Source organism: Podarcis melisellensis (assembly GCF_964234715.1).
Source record: "Podarcis melisellensis genome assembly, chromosome: 6".
Taxonomy (NCBI): domain Eukaryota; kingdom Metazoa; phylum Chordata; class Lepidosauria; order Squamata; family Lacertidae; genus Podarcis; species Podarcis melisellensis.
The window spans coordinates 80,336,224-80,346,235 of NC_138538.1; the positions used below are offsets into that span (position 1 = coordinate 80,336,224).

At 46.1% G+C, this 10,012-nt stretch overlaps 1 long non-coding RNA gene across 3 annotated transcripts in view; it reads left to right on the forward strand.

Moving 5' to 3' along the window:
* Positions 1 to 9,801, forward strand: part of LOC309371881 — a 30,767-nt gene extending 20,966 nt beyond the window's left edge. The window contains exons 3-4 of one of the 3 annotated variants that reach the window (XR_014169306.1): positions 709 to 2,175; positions 9,734 to 9,801. This is a non-coding gene — a long non-coding RNA (uncharacterized lncRNA). Of the gene's footprint in view, positions 1 to 708; positions 2,261 to 5,318; positions 5,737 to 9,733 lie in introns of those variants that run through there. The other 2 variants (XR_014169307.1, XR_014169308.1) reach the window with 2 other exon arrangements.
* Positions 9,802 to 10,012: the final 211 nt, after the last annotated feature.

Consider the following 10,012-nt stretch of genomic DNA (forward strand, 5'->3'; position numbering starts at 1 on the left):
CTCTCTACCCTTCAAGAGCAGAGATCTTCTGGAATATTTTGATTCTAATAACTAATTTGCTGCACATTCCAAAGAAGAATGTTAGGAATTCTGAGTGGGAGAATGCTTTTACACTCATGCTGTACCTTTGGGTTTCCCACAGGCACCTAGTCAGTCATTGTGGGCATAGGATGCTGGACTAGATGAGTCATTGACTGGATCCAGCAGGGCTCTTCATTTCTTAAGAGTTAAGAGAAGAGGCAGGGCTAACTTTATATGTCCATCTCTTCCCACAGTTCCAAAGACAAGTGATGTAAATGCAGGGAGCAAAGAACAAGATGGCACACACACACACCAATTTTCACACACAGAAGCTCAACAGTATCTTCCACTGCACCTGTAGGCAACAGACTAGCTTATGGAGGCCACAGTGACCTCCAATATCTAGTCAACGCTCTGTCGCTCAGCATGATCTGCCGCCTAAGGCCTCTCTCTATGTCTCAAGGTAGGGTTGGCACCTGCAAGGAGATATGTGCAGTTTGTATCTGCCATGCAGGAGCCACCCATCTCGCCCTTGGGATGAGATCTGGATTGAAGAACAGGGAGCCCTATATGGTTGTCCTCTGGAGTCATGGTGTTCCTCAGTGAAGCTAGCCCAAGCAGATGAGAGAAAACACCCTTACTTAACCAGATGTTAGCCTCACTCAATGATCTTTGTTTCCTTTCCAGAGCTTGATGCACTTGAACATCAGGAACGCTGCATGAACACTGGAGGACTTGGCCAAGGTGTGCCTTGGGGTGGAGGAGTTACAGCTAGACTTATCACTGGGGACAGTCATGAGGGAAACAGGTGGCCAAGGATGGGCAGTCCAAGATTAGCTCAGCCTATGCCAGGCTAACAGGTTGTTCACCCTAAAGAGCCACACCGGAGTCAGCGGCATTACAGAACCAGTGCATGGAGGCTGTGGGCTGCCCAGATGACAAAACCCACACCCGGCCTCACAGACGTGGTCTAAAGGAAAGCAGAGCGATACGTTTGGCACCAGCTTGGCTGCCAGAGTTGCCAAAAGGATGCAAATAAGGTGCATCCAACCATCTTAGGGACTCTCACTGTATAGGACTACCAGTTTAAATATAAAGCTTCTTGGAGTTTTCTGTTGCCGGGGTCTTTAACCCTTTGTAAACACAATGTTATCTTTATAGGAGCAGCATGTACATGATACTGCAAGAAATGAAGTTGGCTGTCGTTTCTTTGACAAACGATGCAAGGAAATGAATAAACAACACTGATGCATCTTGGTTCAATCCAGTGTTGACAGCCGACATGCATAACCAGTTGCGATGACATGCACGGTGTCAAGTTATTGTTGCTGAGTTTCTAGGGCAGTTCACAGTTCCAAGAGGACATCCTGCCCTTCTTTATTTGGTTGCTGAACAAGACGAAGGATGACAATTCTGGAAACTCAAAGCGAAGATTTTCGCAGGGAACTGCTGTTTCCTTAATGGTCTGGGTAATTATTATTCAACCTTCTCTCTCAAGGTATCTGGAGAGATCAGAGCCGCTGATGCCAGAGGCAGCTAAGGATAATACTTCTCAGCGCTGGCCCTTCCGCAAGGATATGTCTATGGAAATAATCCACCTTCCCTTCAGTGGGATTGTTTGCCATTAAATATACATGCAAGGCCTTGCCTCCTGCTTGATTAGACAAGGCAATTTAACATTATGTTTTTCATTGCAGAGACGCAAGCATCAGCATCTCATCTGGCCCCGCAGTGCGATCAAACAACTGATGTAAAAATAAAAAATAAAAATCAAGGACCTTGTCCAGGTATTTGAGCCGAACCTCTCTTCTGTAGAGTTTTCATTTGCTCTTTGAAAAGAGCGCCCTGACATCTCTCTCGTTTGAAAAGCCACATGAAATATTCCCTCTTTCTCCCCCACCCCCTCCCCACACATTGTGCTTACATTGGATCAGCAAGAGTTGCAAGCACAGAGTGCCACACCAGCATTTGCAAGGATTTGCTGCAGGCTTCTCATCCGTTTCCAGTGACTTAAGCATCTCTTCACTTCTAGGGTGGTGAGCCCATCGTTTTTAAAATGGCAGATCTCAGGAAGTGAGCAGGAAACCAGAACAATGCTGATTGCTAGAATCATCGCTAAATGAACATAGAGGAAAGCAGGATGAAACCCACAAGGTCAGCGAGGTTTAGGGGTACAGTGGTACCTTGGATTAAGAACTTAATTCATTCTGGAGGTCTGTTCTTAACCTGAAGGACCACTTTAGCTAATGGGACCTCTTGCTGCTGCGCCGCCGCTGCATGATTTCTGTTCTCATCCTGAAGCAAAGTTCTTAACCCGAGGTAATATTTCTGGGTTAGCGGAGTCTGTAACCTGAAGCGTATGTAACCTGAATCATATGTAACCCGAGGTACCACTGTATATGCCAAAAGCAAAGTATAGGCCAAAGACAGCAAAATTTTCAGGCTGCAGAGGACAACTGGGCAAGATGCCCTTTGGCATCACCACCCAAATTCTTGGCATCACTGTCATCCTTCCAGTGTTGCCGTACATATGAAAGGGATCTAGGAGGTCTTTGTAGACCACCAGCTTAACACGGGTCAACAGTGTGCTGCAGTAGCAAAAAAGAGAAGAAACTAATGCTATTCTTGGCTGCATCAACAGAAGTATAGTGTCCCTACCAAGGGAAGTCATAGCACCACTTGGTCAGACCATACCTGGAATATTGTGTCCAGTTTGGGGTACCACAATTTAAGAAGGATATTGACAAGATGGAACATGTGAAGAGGAGGGCAACCAAGATGATCAAGGGAAACAAGTATTAAAATGAATGGTTGAGGGAGCTGTGTATGTTTAGCCTGGAAAAGAGGAGATGAAGAGGAGATATAATAGCCAGCATGACCTGTTGAATTGCTTTTGGTTTTCATCTCCATGACATACTGGCTTCTCAAATGTATCTGCTGCCACCTTTTGTTTTTTAACCTTTAATCATATGAAAATAAGGTGTTATTAGCATTATTCTAATGGAAAGGTAAGTTATATTTTTTTTTTTATCATCTAACATTTGATAACTGGATTTTGAAAGTTTCATTTTATGAGCAGCAGCACAACTGAGTCAATTGCCTTGGAATCAGAAAGTTTCAGTTTTACCATAGCTATGTTCAGGGTCTCCAGCAATGAGCTGCAAAATCTGAATTAAAAAAACAGTGAGAGAGAGAGAGAGAGAGAGAGAGAGAGAGAGAGAGAGAGAGAGAGAGAGAGACATAGACAACATGTTGTAGCTGGTGTTAGCTAATGGGGAACTAGACCCTTGATATGCAGTGATAAATGCCATTGTGGTTCTGAAAACTATCTGTCAGACTTGAGCTCCTTCCCTTAAGAAAAGCATTTATGCTCCTTAGGTTTCAGCAAGTGCCCTCTGCTGTTTTAGATTGGTGCTATCAGCATGTTACTCTTTCTTCGGCATTAGTGCATCTGTGGCAAGTGTGTCATAGCAGAGGATACCCTTCAAAGTGATCTCATCCTAAGCTCCAACAGTGCTTGGTGCTAATTTCTGTTTCATTAATGCAAGGGATCCAAGCCACATTCTGCAAGGTGGAGAGACATGCTGCTGTTTGCATGCAAATTGGATTGGATGGGAACTTCTGAGCTGGTAGAAGATTTTTTTTTTAAGGCCAACATTGCCAAGAAGTGCCTTTGTAGGGGAGCAGCTGTGTAAGCATTGTGGTAGTACACTGTGAAGGGGGGGAAGGTTGCTTCAGTGATAGAGGTTATGCTTTCCATACAGAAGGTCCCAGGTTCAAACTGCAGCATGTCTGGTTTAAAAGATCAGGTAGCATATGATCAGAAAGGTATCTTTTTGAGACCCCTGGAGAAATGCTACCAACGATCCTATGCCAGATGGAAAAATCATCTAACCTGGCAGGAGGCTGTTTTCCTGTAATCCTGTGACAGGAGTGGGGAACCTTTGTCATTGAACTACAACTTCCAAGGATGATGGGTGCGGTGGTTCAGCAATCTCTGGAGACCAAAGGTTCCCCCCACTTTCCCTATGGAGTACCTGGCCCCTGAAGACACTGGTGATGGGAGAGGGCAAAGTTAATTTAAACTTGCTAGTGTTGGGTGCAGAAAGTTGGGTGTTTCATCACTCATCTTGATGAAAAAGCTGCTAGCCAGCCATGGGCCATCTCAGCCACATAGTTGACATGGTACAACCAACAAGAAAAGACTCTCAGCTATAAAAAGTTGTGGAAAGCATTTGGGGAAATGCAATATATTCCTCCACCAGAATTGCTCCCCTGTGAAAAGACACCTAGATCCCGCATGATTAGCCACTGCATCTATTGATTGATTTCTGCACACTGAGCATGTGGAAATACACATTTTGCCACCTGCGGCCTCGCTTACTGGATCATGTGGCCCCAGCAGGGGTGGGCGGAGATCCGTGGGGGCATTGCCCAATGGGATATCACCACCCAAAGCAGCGGCCCGATTCAGGCATTTATACATAAGAGTAAAAGCAACATGGAACCAAGGAAAGGAGCCATGCTGAGTAGTCCATTCACTAAATAGATCCCTGTCCCCTGTATCTGCATGTACAGCAGAAATGTCTGCGTGAAGGACTTGTATATAGAAATGCCCTCTTCCTACAGACACTTGCCCTGTACGCATAGAGAGCAGAAGGCATTCCTCGTTTGGGAAGCGGGGCTCCTTGGCAGAGCCCGTAACGTGTTGTTTCACTCATGAACCCAATACCTGAATAGGACTAGTGCAATATTAGACATATGTACTCAGAAGCAAGCCCTTCTGACTTCAGCAGGCCTTACTCCCAAGTATGCTTATACAGGATTTCAGCCTAAGGGTGGCTTCACATGGCCATAGGATGGTAGAGAAAAGTGGGCATTTTGCATCCTGAACGTGATCAAAACCATATTATAAAGGAGACAGGGATGTGTATAGGGTGTTTAGAAAGAATATTAGAATGAAAAGGTGATAATCCTATTTAATAGTTGTGGGGTTGTTTTTTCTAAGATGAAAACTTCAATTAACAGGGAAAGCTAAATTATACAGGGGCATGGGGAAATGTTAATTTTTTTAAAAAAACACACACACACATGTAAAATGAGCTTGTCATTTCCTGCAGGGAATGAGGGTGGGGGGGGGGGACCAGACAAAAATAAGTGAAGTTTGATCTGTTTTGCTGTACTGTTTCATCTGAAAAACACAGACTGAAATCTTGCTGACAGATTCAGGGCACACCTTCCAGCAGTTAAAAGTGGTGAGTACTCCACAATGATGCTTCCCATTTTCTTCCATGCAGTTAACGACTTGCATGACCTCTCTGTCTACACCTCCTGGAAAAGGATTCCAGGACACCTTGCAAACCAAACCAACGTGCCCTTTTCCCAGTCCCACCTCTGCTGAGTGGCACGGCAACTCAAACTTTCCTCGATCTCTTTTTTATTGCCTCTTAATTTGTTTCCCAGCCTCTAATCCTGCTTTACCTGTTTTCCCTCTGTTAAAAAAAAATTAATGCTACCCTGCCTGCGACACAGCAACTACTATTTGCTTTGCCTTTTTCACTCTTTCAATCCTGCAAATAAGTGAGGCAGAAACCTTCATTAAAATGCAAGTGTACACCTGATAATGACTCCAGTCACCAGCTAATTTAACCCTGTAACCTTAGAAGAGCAGGTGGAAGCAATCTGGACAATGACAAAGATGGTGTCTTATAGGTTATACCCTATACCCGCAACTCACCATGCAAGCCTCCCTTGTTCTCTTGTAATGGCAATGGTGCCCACCTGAGAGATGCTGGAACCAGTGGCGTAGCGTGGGTTGTCAGCACCCGGGGCAAGGCAAGTAATTTGCGCCCCCTAACCCATGGATTTGCGCCCCCTAACCCTAACCCCCAGATGTTGCGCCCAGTGCGGCCGGCCCCCCCTGCACCCCCCACACTACGCCACTGGCTGGAACTGAGTTCCGACTGGAAAAAGAAGCCCTGGTTATACCTCCCTATCCTACAGTAGTGATTTCCAACATCTGTGTCGTGAGAAAACTGTTCATGTGCTTTGAGAAATGTGTTCGTTAAATCATTGCCTATCAAAGTACCGTATTTTTCGCACCATAGGGCGCACCGGACCATAGGGCGCACCCAGTTTTTTTGGGGGGAAATAAAGGGGAAAAATTATTTTCCCCCCAGGCGCGGGGCTGGGGCGGGGGAAGCTAGAGCTTCCCCCGACCCCAGCCCCCAAACAGGCAGCTCTCTGCAAGCCGTGGGAGCACTCCCGCTGCTTGCGGAGAGGTCCGCGAAGCCTGGGCGCGCTGAGCTCAGCGTGCGCAGGCTTCGGCATGCTGGCAACTCTCCGCAAGCAGCGGGAGCGCTCCCGCTGCTTGCGGAGAGGTCCGCGAAGCCTGGGCGCGCTGAGCTCAGCGCGCACAGGCTTCGGCATGCTGGCAACTCTCCGCAAGCAGCAGGAGCGCTCCCGCTGCTTGCGGAGAGGTGTGCGAAGCTTGGAGAGCGTGAGGGGTCGGTGCGCACCGACCCCTCTCACTCTCCAGGCTTCAGCGAAAGCCTGCATTCGCACCATAGGACGCACACACATTTCCCCTTCATTTTTGGAGGGGAAAAAGTGCGTCCTATGGTGCGAAAAATACGGTAAGTGTGGTGCATTGGTTAGCATAGGAAGCAAATGGGACACTGGCCCACCAACCTCAGCCTGTGCTCAGCAAGCCCCAACCTGCCTGCCCTCTTCCTTACAAACAGCTGGAGATGTGTGTGGCTGCACTTACTGCTGGTCTCCCTGCCTTCCACCCCGGCCCTACCAGTCCTAATGGGCATCAGCCACCACTGGAGGTTAGAACAAGAATGACGTATCTCCAGGCTTCTCCATTCAGCCCTTGGTATTCTCCCTGGGCAATATCCACTCTTCCTTGGCCCTGGTCTGAACCCTCCTCAAGTGCTGGAATTGTTCTTTTACTCTTTTTACTGCCTGGATAGTTCAGTTGGTTAGAGCATGGTGTTGATAGCACTAAGGTTGCAGGTTCGATCCCCGCGTGGAACAGCTGTATATCTCTGCATCACAGGCGGTTGGACTACATGATCAACTCTTTGCGTAACAATAAAAACCCTCGCCTATAATGCTGGTGGTTGAAAATATCACAGGGAATCTTGCTGTCGGCCAGCTAAATCTGTGGAAAGAGCCCAACACTTTCCACTCTCATTCCCTTTACAAAGGCCTAAACTTGGGGGGGGGGGCAGAGGAACCTTGATATTCAACAAAGCAGATGAGGAGACAAATCATATGAGAAAATCTTGAGGCACTGGGTATGTCTGTCCTATGGAACAGATGATTAAAGGGCAATATATGTTGACCATTTTCAGATACTTAATAAGGTAACAGTAGAGGAGGGAAAATAATTGTTCTCTCTGTACAGCAATAATTTTTTTTAAAGCGTTTTAACTGACTGAAAAGTTAACACAGGGATCCACCTCTGTGTTCTGGGAGTGCTGGAAATAACAGGCTTTATGCTTAAAGAGGCCCACCCAGACTGGAAAGTTTAATGTCTTGGACATATTGCATTCATCCAGCCAAACTGCTCAGTACTTCATGGAACGGATCTGCCAGAGGGCTGATTTAGACACTTACCCAGTCCAATAATCTCAACATTGTGGACGGATACAGTCGTGGCATCAGCACTTGAGATCCTTGGGCAGAATCAGCGGCCCAGATCCACTACCCTGACAGGGCCCACAGCCAATGCCTTCCCTAGCTTTTTTTAGTGCCAAGCAGCTGGCTCTAGCCACCATTTTGATTTCCACAACCAGCACTGAACCACTGATATATTGTTGTTGTTTAGTCGTTTAGTCATGTCCAACTCTTCGTGACTCCATGGACCAGAGTACGCCAGGCACTCCAGTCTTCCACTGCCTCCCGCAGTTTGGTCAAACTCATGCTGGTAGCTTCGAGAACACTGTCCAATCATATTGTCCTCTGTCGTCCCCTTCTCCTTGTGTCCTCAATCTTTCCCAACATCAGGGTCTTTTCCAGGGAGTCTTCTCTTCTCATGAGGTGGCCAAAGTATTGGAGCCTCAGCTTCAGGATCTGTCCTAGTGAACTATTCATTTACTGCATTTGCTATTGCTTAAGATAAAACCTATTTGGGAAAGAAACTACTTTTGCCATTCTTATGAACATTTATTGCTTGTTTACAGACAATTGCCTTGGTGATATAATCTTGCGTCGATTGCAGTAGTCACTGTATCACCACTCTGTTCATTGTCTTACCATGTAAACCTGCCAGGGTCCACTGACAAAACTTTCCCCAAGACCCTTGAGTCCTCTTTGTGGAATAACCAGCCTCATATAACCAACATGTTTAAGTCTAATTAACACATGAAGGGGTTAATACCATAGAGTAAGCTGTTCTGCCAGGCTTAGCTATGTCCACTTCCCCTCACCTTGGGAGGAACTAGGTAACTAGGAACTATTGTTCTCTCCCAGTCTACCCGAGGAGCTAAGTGTGTGAAGATGCCTGGCTCTCACAAGCCACTCTTAAGTTCCTATGCCAATAATTTAGGAACTTTCACTACTTTGAAAACCATTTTTAACTTACCAAATGTGTGGTCTTTTTCTATGCTAGGGGAAGAGGGAGGTTTTGGAACTCACAAAGGCATATTTTAAAGGTCCAACAGCCTGTGTTTCCTACATATTTTGAGATATTAAATATCTCTTATGGGTTCTCTCATCAAAGAGTGCTTGCCCCTAACTTGGATCTTGGCATCCAAGGTTTCCCTGTTTATGCTGTTTCCCAGCTTGAACCAACACTCTCACTGCTATTTTTCTAGAAAAAAAGATGCCGAAACTCACCATGAAAACCTCCTTTGTTCTCTCATCACAGCAATGGTGCCCACCTGAGAGGTGCCGGCACTGGGTTCCAGTGAGTTCTGGCTGGGGAAAAGTCCTGACAGCACTCACCAGGAGGCAGCACTTGTTTTGCTGCTAATGGCACCCATCTTGTGCTGCCACTATAGCACTTTTTAGCAATGTATGGGTACCTCATATTTTACCAAGAAAAGCCGCTGTGCATAAATAACATAACATAACATAACAACATAACATAACATAACATAACAACATAACATAACATAAAACAACATAACATAACATAACATGCTGGGATAGCTCAGTCAGTAGAGCACGAAACTCTTAATCTCAAGGTTGTATTGGACTAAATGACCCTTGTGGTCCCTTCCCATTCTGCAGTTCTATTATTCTATAACATATGGCACAGGCCCGGTTGACATGATGTTTTCCCCTCAGACAATTGTTCGGACAGTACTGATACTATAGCATTCAAAGCATCTGAAAGAATATCCATCTATACATTGCGACCCTTCTCAGAGAAATACTCCAAACAACGTCTCTCTTACAAATGAGAGGCCACTTTTATGCAACCTCCATGTGGAGCAGAGGCAGGATGCTCCTTCACTATGCAATGGGAATCATTGGGCTGGGTAAGTAGGTAAACAAGTCCATGGATACTATAAAATGGGGGAAGGAGGTCAAACCTTGTTCAGTGTAAGGGCCACGTCCCCTTCTGGCCAACCTTCCAGGAGTGATGTACTAGTGATGGGCAGGGCCACAGGCAAAACTGGCCAGAGCCATGTATGTAAATTTTACCTTTATACCATAGGCTAGTTCCTTCACACACCTCTCTTTATTTTTCATCCAGGCAAGCAAAAGGCATTTTCAGAGGACACATTCCAGCCAGGCGAAACCAACATATCAAGATACAAAGCAGAGCCTGGTAAGCTGAGGCATGATCTGGGCAGATCAGGGTGTGACTGGGGAGGGTCTCAAGGGCCAGAGAGAAAGGCCTGGGGGGCCTGCACCTCAAATAGGGATGGGAGACACTGACAATTTTGGTGTCTCTCTTGACTGGAGACATTGCATTCAGAGAAGAGCAGATTTTGAAGGAAAGCTGTGTTTCATTTCTTAGCATGAAATTTGG